This window comes from Hetaerina americana, unplaced genomic scaffold, assembly GCF_022747635.1.
Source record: "Hetaerina americana unplaced genomic scaffold, ioHetAmer1.1.p SCAF_85, whole genome shotgun sequence".
Lineage (NCBI taxonomy): Eukaryota > Metazoa > Arthropoda > Insecta > Odonata > Calopterygidae > Hetaerina > Hetaerina americana.
In genome coordinates this window covers 1,153,984-1,170,000 of record NW_027287483.1, presented here as the reverse complement: position 1 = coordinate 1,170,000, position 16,017 = coordinate 1,153,984, and the positions used below count along the sequence as shown (strand labels likewise).

General features: G+C 41.9%; 1 protein-coding gene across 1 annotated transcript in view; it reads right to left on the bottom strand.

The window, feature by feature from the left end:
• LOC139698416 (U-scoloptoxin(05)-Sm1a-like) overlaps nucleotides 1-4,921 on the bottom strand; it is a 62,621-nt gene extending 57,700 nt beyond the window's left edge. Inside the window, exon 1 of the mRNA XM_071597317.1 lies at nucleotides 4,648-4,921. The gene's annotated coding sequence lies outside the window, so the exon portion shown is untranslated. The remainder of the gene's footprint in view (nucleotides 1-4,647) is intronic.
• Between the last annotated feature and the right edge of the window lie 11,096 nt (nucleotides 4,922-16,017).

The window sequence follows — 16,017 nt, the reverse complement described above, 5'->3', positions numbered from 1 at the left end:
GCGAAGCCATTAAATATTTGATGGAGTGTGGAACATGGTACTCTAATTTCAAGAGCTTGTCCGGGCTTTAAGGGACCGAAACGAAGAATAACTTCCAGTAAATAAAAAGCTCAACCTTTTCGGGAAGTCAGTGTGATCAGGGGAGCACGGTGAGATGGGCGCGGGCCCAGGATTCCTCCAAGATCCGAATCTTCTGGATGCCTACTTTGTCCCGAAATATTTGTACATACTGTCAGGAACACTAGTTCTATGAACGTAATCGTAGGCAGTAGAGTGAATGTGAGCAATCACGTCGGAAATCCTTGAGTGAGATTAAATTGAAAGACATCGAAGAGAAGAAATATGCTGCCATGTAGAGATTGGCTGATGAAAGGAGAATTGAGTAGAGGAGCGCGTCGACTAAATTTTAGGGTTTGTTTTTACTTTCTAAAATTAAGTAATAATGAAATTTTGAGTTTATAAACTTCCATGGCGATTATATTTCTGATGTCAAACAGTTAATTTGAAATTACCATGAACTCCCGCACTTCACTTTTGGGTATATATTTAGGTCCGAGTCCCCAATGAATGCGCACTCGAATTCTTAAATCAGACGAAGCACATCCGTCACTTTGAATCTCCCCAGTAGTGGATGTGGAAGTATTATTTGCCGATTTGAATTCAAATCAGCAAAATTTGCTGCTGTATCCTGTAAGAGTCGCGGACAAGAGTGTTGTTGCGCCATAAGATATCCGTGAGTATCCATACGAACTGTCAACTGTTTCTTTAGCATTGCTTATAACTATTTCATTCGATCAAATATTTCTACAGTGCTGCTAAGCATGTTATTTTTAAAATCCTCCTTTAGTTGTATTTGTTTTGATTCTTAATAAGCCAGGGTGCGTTAAATTCTACCGAAGATTGGAAACCAATTCATAATAATGCTGAAGTGCACCACCAAGAAAAAGCGGAAAAGCGGCCACCATTGCACGTGGACACCTATTCGTCCGATTTTATCTTAGGATGAGTCCATTCCGTGTGTCGACGATAGTGTTTTAATAACCATTTCAAAATCAAATGCAACAGGCTTTTCTTGTATTAATGACACTCTATATATCTGAGACTTGAAGGAAGGATTCTTGACTGCCCCTAAAAAGGCTGCATGCGATCTTCCTGATTTTTTCATAGTTAATAATCATCCGACTGATAGTCTTTTAAAGAATGACTTCTATTATTCTATATGTTGGGAATACATTTTTCCTAACAAATTGGGTGGCATCAATATTGTTTTGGCCATTGATATTGACTTCTCATCTGTTTAAATATAAGTGCCATCGCCTCTTATCGTGAAGAAAAAATATTAATAATTTTATATGATTTTTTGATTATTTTGTAATCAATAATATTTAATTATAAGGTTTTTCTTCCTGTTTTAAAGTTCAAATAATACATTTTGAATAAAATTGATATTTTAACTTATAAAATTAACATAGCGTTTGTTTTTATTTCATTGCAAAGTCCCATTCGTACATTGAACAATGTGGCCATTGGAAAAAATGGCCACGTTTTTTATGGTAAATTAGGCCATATTGGAAGAATTATTGCATAAAATGTATTCAATTATAAATCAAATCAAATTAGGTAACAGTTCTATGAGCGTGAAATATCTATTAGGCATCATCACCCAAATATTCTGCACAAATATTTACCTATATATCAGTGAATAATTCAAATAATTAGGGAAAATACCAAAGACACTAACACTGATAGCAGCTCAAATTAATTCTTCATCATATATCGATTGCACATATCATGCATGGAAGAAATATTTCATAATTACACCTTTCATTTCTCCTAGTGTTACATTCAACACACTAATAAGACCCTTCCTTTTCTTCTGATACCTATAACTATGGCATTGATGATGATATTTCTTCGGCATGATTATTTGAAAATATGTCAATGGAAATTTGTGAATGACGGTGACGCTAACCAATAGAGCAGACTAATTCTAATGTTTAAACCAGACGCGGGTTCGGGAGCCATCTAAGGAAGGCTTTCCGAGGAGCCACGAAGTGCAAGAGAGTGCAATGAAAAGAAGACGTTAAATGGAGGATAGTAAAAGAAATAATGGCGTGTGCAAGGCTTTTGCCAGTGTCACTCCCTTCTTCCTAGGTCAAAGCAAAACAAGCAAGCTATGGAGTACCAGCGGACGATTTCCTACCACTGCCTAAACGGCCATAGTCTACCATCTCAGTCTCTCCATTTCTCCCTTCTTTGTCGTGACCCAAGAATCATGTGCAAGCTGATGAGAAGTTAAATCTTGCTGCCGGCACTATAGTGGTAACGATCTGAAAATTGTGGGGTGACATTTCCATCCCCGAGTAATAATAACGTAATTCACTCAACGAAAAAGGCGACACAGCTTTCAGTCCATTAGGAAATGAAAGTCAGAATCGCGGTCCTGTCAGATTGACATATTTGCGTGATCAGTTCCGGATCGTGAAAAACTGGGTTGCTTCAGCGTATATTCTCTCTCTCTCGACCTGATTCTTCTAACCCTGAGCTCGCACATGCAAATACAAAGAAGGGCCAAGGCAAAGGAGAGATTTTGAGGTTTTTGATCCGCTATTCAGACTACTGTTTCCCTTTTAATATTTTCTGTAATTCATGCATTTAAGGACCTCATTAATCAACGAGGTTGAGAGTTAACTCTGATACACAACCAGTGATTTCAGTCCAATGATCAAAGACTCAATCTGATATTCACTAATCAAGTCTGCCCATCTCACCCAGAGACAACAGATTAAGCATGAATTTTCAACCTTTGAGCATGTTGGTATACGCTTCAAATGCTTTAGGCTTCATCTTTCATGACGAGCTTAATGATTTTCTGCAGGCTGAGTGCATTCGGTTACCGTGCCAAGTGATATGAAGAGGGGAGAGTGTCGTCGCCCGCGGGGAGAGGGGCCTGTGGCCCCTGTCCTCTGCTTTTTAAAGCCGATCGAATCACAACATAAATATGGCCGCGTGCACATTTTTTTCTCGGAGAAGAGAAAAGGATGTTGCAGAAAGAGAGGAAAGGGAGGGTGGGGATGTTTTCCAGGCGATCGGACTCAGGTTCGACGAGGGCTGGCAAAGAACGTTGCGAGGAATGAGCGGCCGGTCAGTAATGACCTTTGAACCCTTACGCCGATGAATCTTCCGATTTCGTGCGAACCGCAAAGGTTCGCTGAGATTCTAGAAAGCCGCTCAGCCGCACCCGGGAGGTTGACCGAGCAATTACTCAAATAAATTTTGGGGTCCTTAAAAGAAATCATCCCGTCCACGTCAAGACGGAAGGGTGGCGCAACAAGGGGTCACGCGTCGCAGCGAATCTCCACGGACACACTTCGGCCCCTTCATGGGTCGAGGAGACCCACCAATTCCCCCCAGGGGTCCCTTAAGGGAACCGAATGCAAGGGGGAGAATGTTCACAACCCTATCGGTGCCCCATTTCACTGTGCTCGAACGCGATTCATTTTGTATATTATATTCATTTGCAAACGAAGCTGTGAGTAGGAAGGAATATTTTCGACGTTCTTGTGTCCTAGTGATGGGAGATGAGGAGGAAGGGAGTCAAAGGCATGCTGAATCAATTTGGATATTATGACTCAAATATTTCATCCCTTTAAGGACATTCGTCCTGCTGAATGCTCGGGATGGGACAAACTAGGGCATAGATTTCTCCAAAATACGATTACAGCTGATGGCGACGGGCGTACTCACATTTCAGGGAGGCCACGAGAACTTAATTGCAGCAAAATTGTTCAATCACATTTGAAAGTTCGATTTCGATTATCATTATCATTCATTACATTAAAGCGATCAAATTTGGATGAATTTTAAAACCAATTACTGTTTAAACTAATTGTAGGAAGTTTTTTGATGGAATGTATTAGGGGTAGGCCTGATACTTATGGTCAATTAATCGTAGCTGAAATTCCAGAGGTTGACGTCGCCATAGGCTTTACCGCATTATGCAAGAAACTAGTGGGAAATAGGAATCATTAGCGAATGAGGGTCAACCTATGGTCCAAAACATCGACTACTGAGTGTAGACGTACCCTGGGAACTGCGCCTCTTCTACATGGTCAGAAAAGGGTGAATACCGTGCAGTTACGCAGATGGGATATTTCGCAGTTTTCAAATGAGTGTTCCAGCACCCGGGGTGGTGCATTAATATTTAATGTCTCTTAAGCATGGCTATCAGGAAGCCATGAACCATGGCCGTACTAATTACGGGATATATGATAAACCTCGAACGAAACTTTAGAAAAAAGGGTACGGGTGTTTCCCAATGGTTAAGGGGATGCAAATTTGAGCATATGAGCGGACACGTGAACAGGGTTCAAGGGGGTTCCATATTTGCCAGGCCGTGGGAGTGCTTCGCGGGGGGAGTCGATCCCCCTGTGGATCCCCCAAAATACGGGGGGGGGGAGAAAGAGGGGGTGTGTGGGGACAAGCAGAGGATTATGCGGGTGGTCGAGGGGAGCGGGGGAGGGAGGGCTGGGGGGGGGGCGGGGCGGGGGTCGACGGTGGAGCGAGAATCGATAGGTGCGGCGGTGTGTCGACGGCAGCGCGGAGGACCCGCCGGGAAGTGGCGCGTGGGGGTCAAAGGAGGCATACCTAGTGGGGAAGCGCAGTCGCTGGCCAATTCCATATATAATCCCGTGGCGGTGGCCCTTCCGGCACCCTGGCCCTTCTGAGCCGCTCGGCGGGGGCCTTCTCAGTGTAGGGGGGTCGCACGCGCACCAAGAGGGCCGCTTCCTTCCTCTCCCCGTGGCTCCAGAGCGAGCGAGAGTTTCTTCCCTCTCAGAGCAGCAGTGACGGCAGCAGGGGCGGTAGCAGCAGGGCCGGAGCAAGGCTATGAGGGCACACGGCAGCCGTCATCCTCGGCCGGCACTGGTGGCAGCGCCACTGCCGCCTCGCGGGGTAACATGGCGTCGGCGGGTGCCAGGGCGGGGCGGTGACGTCACACGCCCTAACGACCGTTGCTACGGACGAGATCGAGCCGAGCGAGGCTGCGTCGCGCCGTTCCACCCCTCTCCCTATCCGGGCCTTCCCTCCCTCCACACCCGGGTGCGCGGAAACCACCGACCTCGCGCCGCCACCCGACCAATACCCCCTGCCCCTCCCCATGGATGGGGAGGGGGGCGTGGGTGTGAGGGGGAGTGAGGAGCGGGGGCTGCCCTTGCTGCGTGCGCGTGCCCCCCCCCCGGGCACGAATGGAAAAAGACAGGCCGTGGACGCTGCTGCGGCCCCGTGTCGAGGGGGCCGGGTGGGCGAGCTAGGCTGTGCGTCCATTGATTCGTGAGAGGCGCGGGGGTGCGTGCGTGCACTGGTGGGGTGTGCGTGGGTGGAAGGAGCGCCGCCGCTCATGGAGCATTCCGCCTCTAGGGTGTGTTGACGCTGGTGCACGAGCGTGGGGAGGGAACCGATGCGTGCCCCGTTATGGGTCTTACGTGGCACAGGCCTGGTTGGAGCTTCCCTTTGGTCGCTATAGCGTGGTCCCTTGGTGATCGAAGGTCATTCGGAATGGCGAATGTCATTAGATTATCGATAGCAGTTTTCTCATACGGAAATAGTTTCAAAGCTTTGTACCAAATTAACGCGGTGGGAAAACCAAGTAATTTTCAATTAGTTCGTAATGGCAAATAGTAACAAATTTAAATGATATAATTTTAATTTTTTTAATATTAAAAATATGTTTAATTTTTTTATAATTCTGCCAATTCTATGAAACTGAAGTCACCATTTCATACCTGTGGTTTTATTAAACTTTACTGCCATTCCGATGGAATTTTCAAGTTTTTTTTGTAGATGTATTCGTTATTGAATGAATGAAAATCATTCTGACTGACATGGCAGGATCATTGATTTTCGTCGGGTATGCAAGTATCACATCATGTGCTGTCTCCTGCTGCGACTACCTGGATGACAGCCCTTTCATCGCTCTTACTCCTCCTCTTTACTGCCAATGTCACCATTCATCTGAGCCACTCGGGAACTCCATTCGGGTGCCCTCTTGACCCCTTCCATATTTTTTTACCATTTTTGCGTTGCAGTCATTTATTTATTTATTTATTTATTTATTTATTTATTTGGGATACATTGCTGTTAGGCGATAAGCCGGGTGGCAATGACATGATATAACAAACAGTAGTCATTCTTAAAACATATCACAGTGTCATTAAATAGTCGCCATTAAATAGTGTCATTTAACAATCCCATCATGTATACCTTTTGCATTCACGCCTAAATGATTTAATGCTTTTGGGTAAGGGCTCAAAGAGTTCATCAGGCAGCTGGTTCCACTCTTTGATTCCCATATATATATATATATAACTTGGCGGTGTTTGTCCTTTGGGGCATGTATTTGATTTTAAGCGGGTGATCATTCCTGCCGAGATAACATGGCTTATTTACACTCTCGTTCAGTTCTTTCCAGCCTCCGTCAGCTTTCAATATTTTAAAAATGGCACACAGTCTATTCAGCTTCCGTCTGTTCTTTAGTGACCCCCATCCTAGTGAGCCTAGCATGTCACTTACACTGTCGGTCTGCCTATGTCGCCCTAAAACGTACCTGGCAGCCTTCCTTTGCACTGCTTCTAATTTTTTCACATGCCCTATTTCAAAGGGATCCCATACTGTGGTCGCATATTCGACAATAGGCCTTACAATTGTTTTGTAGGCCAATTCTTTAGTTGATTTAGTGCTTCCTTTGAGGCTCCGCATGACCCAGTGGAGCGATTTAAAGGCCTTGCCTACCACATAATCTGTGTGAAGTCCCCACCCTAAGTCTTTACTTAGGTGTACCCCTAGATATTTACAATTATCTTTTGTTACAATCGTTTCTCCCATTATTTTATATACCCTTCCCTCACCTGCCTTCCTTTTGGAGAATGAGATGTGGATAGTTTTTGCAATGTTTATCTCCATTTTGTTGATTTTGATCCAATTAGCCACGTTATCTATGTCACCCTGCAGAACGTCGCGATCACTGCTGCTGCTGATTTCCCTATAGAGTATACAGTCATCAGCGAACAATCGTATTTTGGAATTGACACATTCCGCAAGGTCATTCACGTAACAAAGAAACAGAGGAGGACCAAGCACGCTACCCTGAGGTACTCCGGATGTGACGCGGGTTTATTTATGATGTTGATAGGATTATAACGTGTCTATTTTAATTGCGTAAAGCAGGATCAAAGCGGTTTCAGTGACTGTGGGCCTTTTTGTGAAATTTCAAATAGAGTCGTGCTTATAGAAGCTGCATGCGTGTATGTATGTTACGAGGAAACAATCACGTAGGTTTCATTCGTAAATATTGGGTGACACGAACGAGACGACCTGACAAGACAGCACATACATACACAGATATACGTGTATATATATATATATATATATATATATATATATATATATATAATGTATAACACTTAGCACTAGTGGACACAGACAAAAACACAGAAACACACAAAACACACACTTTGTGTGTTTCTGTGTTTTTGTCTGTGTCCACTAGTGCTAAGTGTTATACATTATTATTCACGTCCGTGAGACTTTCAAAAAGTGTTATATATATATATATATATAATGGGCTGACACAATATAACACAAATAGAAAAGAATAGACACATTTAAAAGAACACTCACACGGTAAATTGTTCGAGCTTTCGGCCCTCTCAGAGGCCTTCTTCAAGAGAGATAGAGATTGTTACTGTGTTTTTGTTTTCGTCCAGGTGCAATAACTTCATTACACACACACACACATATATATGAGTGATTACACTTCGCAAGGGGGATTAAAGAACCAACATTAGAAATTCAGTACTAGATGCGCATCTAAATTGAGAATTCCTTGGGAGCATGCAATCGAAATAATTTAATGGTTTAACTGTATATATCATTTTAATTTTCTTAAAAGAGCAGATACTCTCATCTCTTGAAGTACACTGTTGCATTATTTAGAATAGTTTAATTCGTAGGTTCATCTATGATTAGCCCAAATATTGTTTGTAAATAAGAAAAGAAACGCGAATAGTTTTGAATATGAAAGCACAAAAATCCATATTATGATAAAAAAACGAATGAGCGTGAAAAATATATAGTTAATCGGGGATTCACAAATGATTGCATTCACCTAGTGGGAAGAGATATGCTTATGATGATGATTGCCACTAGAGAAATAAAAATATAGTCCACTGAAAAGCACTTTCCTTTGTGGGTTATGGAAAACAATTCACTAAAATGATTAATAATACATTTCATTTTCCGAATTTGAAAATTCCCAAATTCCAATTTCCATTCTATGAGCTTTGAGGGCGATCACTAAATATCACATTAAACAAAGGAGCAAAAATATGAGCATGAGGGGTAAGCATATTTCCGTTTTCGTCTAGAACTGACCCATGTCTTGTGGTCGATGAAACCGCATACGAAATACTCTAACACTTGATTTGCATGTAATCTGGTATTCCGTTCTGGGTACAACCATAATTTTTATTAATTAAAATACGAAATAAATGCTTTAGAGACTTCAAACTTGGACTTTTGTATGGAAAAAAGGTTGAAGATTTTTTTTTGGTCAACCTTTTCTTTACATATCCCAAGGAAGCTTGCAAGTAATGCTGATGGCATCAATACGTATTTTCTCTTTCAAATGGTCGTTTGCCATGGAGATCCAATGTTATTCCTGGCGAATTCGGCTGTATTAAAATATATGAGGTTACACGCTTATGCTCATACACAATCATTACTGAAGAGTCTAAGATTATTGAAACTGTTGGTGTGAGGTAGTTACCTGTATAATGCATGGAAGGTTATGAAAATGCCATTTGGTGGGGTTGCTGCGAGTGGGCAAGTGAGTTACGCGATTGGAATTAAAGGAATATGTAACCGCTGGATTTTTTTGATGCTCCTCACTTACCATCAGCTATGCTAATCTCCTGCATATTTATTTGCATTCATTGAATACTACCTGCTGCTTTGTGCAAGCGCCATGATTTTTGATTAACAAGGGACTACTGCAAAGAATTCAAGGGCCAACCTAAGCAACTTCATCTCCATGAAGTTATTGACGCCTTTGGTAGTATCTTTTCTTTCCTTTATTCTACTCGCTTCCCTTCCTCCTCCGCCATTTTGGTTCTCCTCAATTTTAACTCCATATTGTCCTTCCCTTAATTTTGAAATGGCCATAGTCTATGCCTTATATATATTTAAAAAAAATTATATACATATATATATATATATATATATATATATATATATATATATATATATATATATCATAGCGGCTTTCACAAGGAGGAGGGAGTTGATGACGGGGACGTTGAGTAAGGATGTTAAGGAAAGACTCGTAAAAACTTTGATATGGAGCGTAGCTATCTATGTACGGCGCGGAAACGTGGTCATTGAAGCAGGAGGATAGGCGTAGACTGGAGGCTTTTGAAATGCGGGCGTGGAGAAGAATGGAGGTGAAATGGACAGAGAAGAAAACAAACGAGGAAGTACTTGGTATGGTGGGCGAAGAGAGGGGTTTGTTGGGAGAAATCCTACGGCGGCAGGAAAAGTGGCTGAAGGGGGTATTGTCCGGCAGCGGGATGTTGAAGACTGTAATTGAGGGGAGAATGTTAGGCAAACGAGGAAAGGGAAGGAATAGGATAGGGACGTTGGACGGGATGAAGGGAGGAAGGAAGAGGAAGAAAGTACTCAGAGCTGAAGAGGGGCCTGCTGTAAAGTAGGATGTTGTGTTTTGCTAGCGGTCACAAATTATTTAATTAGTAATTATGCCCATCTAAAAACCTACCTTAACTGGTAGATTACCTAATAATAATAATATCATAGCATTTCTCTATTGAACTCGTGGGAAATGAAGGATCTGGTGTTTTTCCGGGGAATGTTATGGGTGATGTTCTCTCGGGTTTCCAACCGGGTCAGGCAATCAGCGGCCAACGTTTCGACGGCTAACTTTGCAATCATCATCAAGGCTTCGAGTGTCGAGGTGGGATTCTGCTCGAATGTGTGTGAAGGGCACAGAAGGTGCAGCAGACTACGGCATCTCGAAAAGTCAGCCGTTGCGGAACACAGCCTCAACCTGAACCACATCATTGTATTTGACAATGCAAAGTTACTTAGCAGAACCAAAGGTTATTGGGATCGTCTAACGAAGAAGGCATTAGAGGATCCAGTTAGAGGATAAAAAATTCAATCGCGACACGGGAAACGCCCGTTAAACCTGGAAACCCTTGCTTCATAAAATCAAGACTCTTAACGGAGAAACTGAGAAGGCAGGAGTGCTGACCAATCCTAAGGAAATTGACCACGGCACTAGAATATATAAACCCGGTAGAATATCAATTCGAATTTTTTCCACCATCGCTACACTATTTGTTGGCCAACCTTTTTCAGTCCCCTCCCCAAAGAGGAACCTATTCCTAAAACGGGGATTCTGGATCGTTATTGTTATTTGATATTTCATATTATCTTACTGTTATTCTTCGGTACCTATTACGATCGCGGAATAAAAAACCTTTTGAACTGAGCTCAACAGAACTTGTCAATAGAAACCCTGAGGACGACGGCAGAGTTAGCCGTGGAAATGTTGGCCGCTGATTACTTGACCCAGCTGGAAACCCGAGGGAACTTCATGCACCGTGAAAATATTTTGACTGTGTATTTTCTTGGTTTTAACGTTTATTTTCTGGGAGTTCTAAATGATTTATACCCTCGCTTCTGCGGTCAATTGCTTATGACCAGCATCTGGACAGTTAGATAGTTATACTTGAAATGACAACTTACCGGGACACCATTGTGATATAAATGTGCTACGACAGGTCATGATGATGAGAGAGTAAAAGATGACTATGATAGTGTCATGGAAGTAAGTTAGGATATGGGAAGGAAATATGATGTTGAGGGGAATAGGGCAGATCTTGTAGCCTGATGGACAGAGAAAAAGCCCGAAGGGAAATGTAGGCTAATAAAGCCATAAGTATAGATGACATCCATGGAGGAATACTCAAATGTTTAGGAAAACGCTGAATGCAGAGTTAGGTTGGGCTCATTTTTGCATTTTTGAGGTTCCATTTAGGCCTGACAACTTCTTAAGATCAGAATTAATTCCCATCCCAATAACGGAAAGTTACGTTTAAATATGAAAACGGTTAGGGCATCGAATGTAATGTCAATCGGTGCTGGATTCCAAATATAACAGCTTCATTGCCTTATATTTTTTCTGGGTTAATACAAAGCCTACCTCTAATCGGAAGGTTATTTCCAGTCATGGCTATCATACACATCACCCGACTTGGTCATTATCATAGTCCGTCGTTGGCCTGTAGACTTGTAGCGCTGAGAGATGATCAACCTTATCGCTTCTTTTAATGTACTACAGAAAGTTATTCAGTTAATGTGACCTTCTTCCACATTATTTGACTACGCTCTGCATAGTAATTGATGACCCATGGTTCATCCCATTTTCTGAGCTTACCGATTCATTTCTTTTTCAGGCCGTTTAACCACCTAAGTAAAGTATCCATGCTGTATATTTTTGCTTTAAAGTTATCCCCATTTACACGTATTCAATATGTCTTGAAATACGAGGTCCCAAACTTGTCGAATTTGACATTCTCGAGGTCCAATTGAAACGTTTCGCGGCCAAATTTTAGTGTCAGGTCATCACTTTTTGAATCAGACGATTCAGGCCTGAAGGAACATGACCCCCTAAAACACATGCAACCCCGGATACACCCCTGGCGACAGGGGTACCGGATGTATTAGGATTGGCATTTGGATGTTGAATTATGTTGGCAGGGAGAATGGCCTTTGAACAGCAGTATGCCACCACTGGTACGGAGGGAGCGTTCGCTTTGCGGGCGAACTTCATTCCTGACTGAACAAAAGAGCAGCACCCCTTTACTTACCTTTTTTCGCCTTGATGGTTTTGTTCAAATTTGACGCATGAGTTGTTGAAAACCGGTGACATATCTGAGTGGAGGTGTGTGCCGTCGCCGATGATTCTCATTATCCCGCCGATGCATTTTGAATGGCGCGCCGTCAGTCTTTTACATCGGCGGTGCGGTGCGACGGACTGAGCTTGTACTTTTTATTTTGGTGCCCAGCCTCTAATTCAGTCGAGCGTGGGGTTCATTCATCATTCATCCTCCTCGGTTTCAAAAGTGACCTGGAGCACCCAGTATTTTGCTTGCACACTGTGTGAATGAAATTTTGTATTTAGGGGTCAAATCTTTTTTTTTTAACCCTGGAGGCGAATTTTTCTTCATCGATTCTGCTTCCAACTTCAAAATTACTTCGCTCATTTATTGTAATTCTACTTTTCAAGTAAATAAATGAGTCTGTTTGTTTGAGGTGTTTATTACCGACACCAGCGTGTACTTAATCTTGTTCGTCCTGGGTTTGGGTTTTTTTTGGGGTTTTAATGCTTCGTTTTCCTTATTTTTCTTATTTTTATATTCGTCTAAAATATTATTCAATTGCTCAGTTTCTGTTAACATGTCCATGACTTCAGCATTTCTAACGGGCTATTCCATCATGTGGGTGATTTCGTTTTGATCGTTTCACAGGAGGTGGTTATCCCGAAATGTGTTTATTGTTCTCTTCGGTATTCATTGAGTTGCATCGGTCTTAAGTCCCCGTTCTACATAATCGCAAAATAGGACAGTTTTTATTATGTCCTTGTTTAAATTTTGGGTCCAATTTGCATGCGCGGTACAGTTCTAATTATATCTTTTCTCTCTTTCACCAATTGCAAAACTTCAAACTCTTTGTTTGTTCCATCGACAATGACCAAATTATGAGTGCATACCCGAGGAAAAGGCGATGCGGTTTGAATAGCTACTCGCGCCGATTTCTTTCCATTCGCACCGGCGTCAGACACTGCCTACGCACCCTTATTGCTCAAACTTTCCATTCTCTTTTCCTACCGATAAATTGTACCATTTTGTGTGAATTGTGGTCAGAGTAATTATAAGACAAGTTATCCTTACTCAGAGGACCCAATCATCGCGCTACACTCTTCCGGAAATTATTTGATATTAATGATTCTTAGGGCGTTTCGAATGATATGGATGATGTTCGCTTGTGCGGAGATATTCTCAGTGAAACCTTACTACTTCTACATGAAAAATAACTCTTTATTCAAATCAAGAATATAAAAGCGGAATAAACTCTCCTCGTACCCTTGGGATTCGGTCGGTGTTGATTTGTTTCATATTTGTCATTCGAGAGTTTTTTCCTCCTCGTATTCAGAGGAAAACATGCAGCTTAACAAGCAAACACCTCTTGCTGTGGAAACCACTGAAAAAGTTGCAAATAATCTTTCCTGACACAATGTGAAGTCAAGATTAACCTGCTTCGTAGAAACGAGAGACTATCCGCCTAAATCCAAAGATATAGTTCCTCGCACACTGTGTGAGGGAGTTAACCAGTCGGAATGCTCTTATGGCAAATCTTGCATTGGGCAGTCAGAAATGAAATCCACTGTAAATGACGGGAACATCAACGGGCCACGGAGAAGCAGTTAGCACACCTCTCTACAGTCTAGGGACGCGTTTGGTGAGGATCTAACCCCGCGGTGGACTTCGAGAAAGTAAACCTAAACTGTCTGCAATTGGAGATTAACCTCACCAATAGTGATAGTGAAACACCATGAAAACTGCTATAGGGATAATGGGCAACGCTATTTAACACATGGAAAACATGTTCAAGTTGGAGGAGAACAAGACAGTTGGGGGATTATAGGATCAATTCGACAAATCAGGTGTATCCGAGGGCTTAGGCACCCTCTAGAAGGCGAATTTAAGTACCACGGCGGCTCACATTAAAATTGAAACGCTGTCCAAACCAAACATTCCGATGTGTCACATGCAACTCTGGTAAGCAAGGACTGAACAATTACAGCGAGATCTCCAGTTACCGCCTATGAGTCCTCACCTCCATAAAATTCATGAAAACCTCTCCCAATAACTCAACAATACCTGAAATTATCTCATAGATATCCATTTGAACTATGTCACTTACGATACTCCCATTTCCGCCACAATCGCTCCAAACTTTCAAAACCATCTTGCTTCTACCCTCTTGCTCAACTCCTAGTGCTTCAGTGACCATGTTTCCAAACTGTACATATCTAAAACTACGTTCCAAATCAAAGTTTTCACGAGCCTTTTCTTAACATCCTCACCCAACGTCCCTATCGATAATTCCCTCCTCCTTGTGAAAGCCTCTTTGTCTTGCGCGATTCTTCTCCTTCGTCCCTACTGCTTTGACCGTGCTGGTCCAAAACACTTCCCAGATACGTAAACTGTTCCACTGTCCTAGTATTCTAAGTTCCTATTCTAACTAATGTTGTCCTCTTCTTCTGCGTTTTCTGTCCTGCTGCTGCCGGTTTTCCCCTGCAAGGGTTTCGTGAGATGACGACCGCGGAAGCCTTGCCTCTCCCGCTACCGGACACGACACACGGCCGATTGGGCCGAGCCCCGTAGTTGCCAGGACTCATATTCTCTGTATTGTTCATCATATTAATCTTGGGAATGATAATTGAGGTGGTTTCCCGTTGCCTTCCTCAATAGTGTTTTTAACGTGACACCATCACTTACTGGCCGCCCTACTGGGGTCAGACGCCTTTGCAGCCGCCTCACTGAGGAACAGACGCTGCGTGGACTACTTTTCGTCTGGCTCCTAACCTTCGACCTATCTGGCATGGGTGACCCTACCAGGAGCAATTATCATTGCTCCCGTCAGCACATCTCAAGAGGTCATCGGAACTTATAAGCTTTCTACCACATCAAGGTTGTAGGCCATGGGAGGGAAGATATATAAATATATGTGCATACATCATATTTTTTATATTTTATATATACATTGTATATAAGTTTACTATATTTATTAATTACTATGTTTATACTATGGTATTATTATAAAATTCAGAAAGCATCTCATCAGAGGAGATGATTTGGCACCTTTGCAACAAGTTTGTCACAAAAATCTGTGTCATTAGTTTGTTTTTTAATAATATTGAACCTAAAAGTGTTAAGTATGAATTTGAATGCATGAATAAACCACTCGTCTGAATAAATGGAAGACAGGAGCAAGAGAGGTCGACAGGCAACTCAAGAAGTATTGAATAGTATTTTTCTTCTTCTCCCAATTATCAAAAATATTTAGGCCCGTCCCGAACTTTTGATTTCTCAAAAAAGCTAATGAAGCTGCAATCCATTAGCTTCCATAACACCGGATGAATCAGTTTTTTAAGATTTGGCAATTTGTTGTGTTTATTCCTGCAAATACAGCAAAAAATATCTTTCTCTTCGTTCCGAAGAAGGCGATTGAGCTAACTCTGGCTTAAGTTCTACATCAACTTTGGCTATTCTCATCTTACAAGTTAAGCATTTCAGACAATCAAGTCTTTGCTCTATTTAAAGGTCCAGTGAATGCTGGTGTGTCGGTAATCGGTGTCGTAGTCGGTCTCATCTCTTATTACAAGATCCTACAAACACAAGTCGCATTTCATATTTTTCAACTAATTGTAGATTGTATGCTACGAAATTTGGTGTTGACCCAAAGTTTAACTGTGGTTTACACTTCAACGAGTTTACCAATGGTCTCTGCTTTCTTAAATGAGGATCACTGCCATCCGCTACAATTTATTTCAGCATCCCCATCCTGCCATATTAAGTGTCAAAAATCAACTCATCATTATTAGTAATAGTATTTTCATCTGTATCTTTCATACGTTATTCATTGACTAAAATGTTCATATTCTTGACTAATAAAATTATTTCCATGCTACGGTCAGCATTATTATAATAAATCAATTCAAGTCTTAAGCTAAATTGAGATAAAACTTCTCAATATCATAAATAATCTCTTATGCGGTTGAATTTCGCCACACTTATAAACATTCAGGGAAAATATTGTAATTATTCCCTCAACAACATGTTGTATATTGCTAGAAATTCATTCCATTAATTTCCT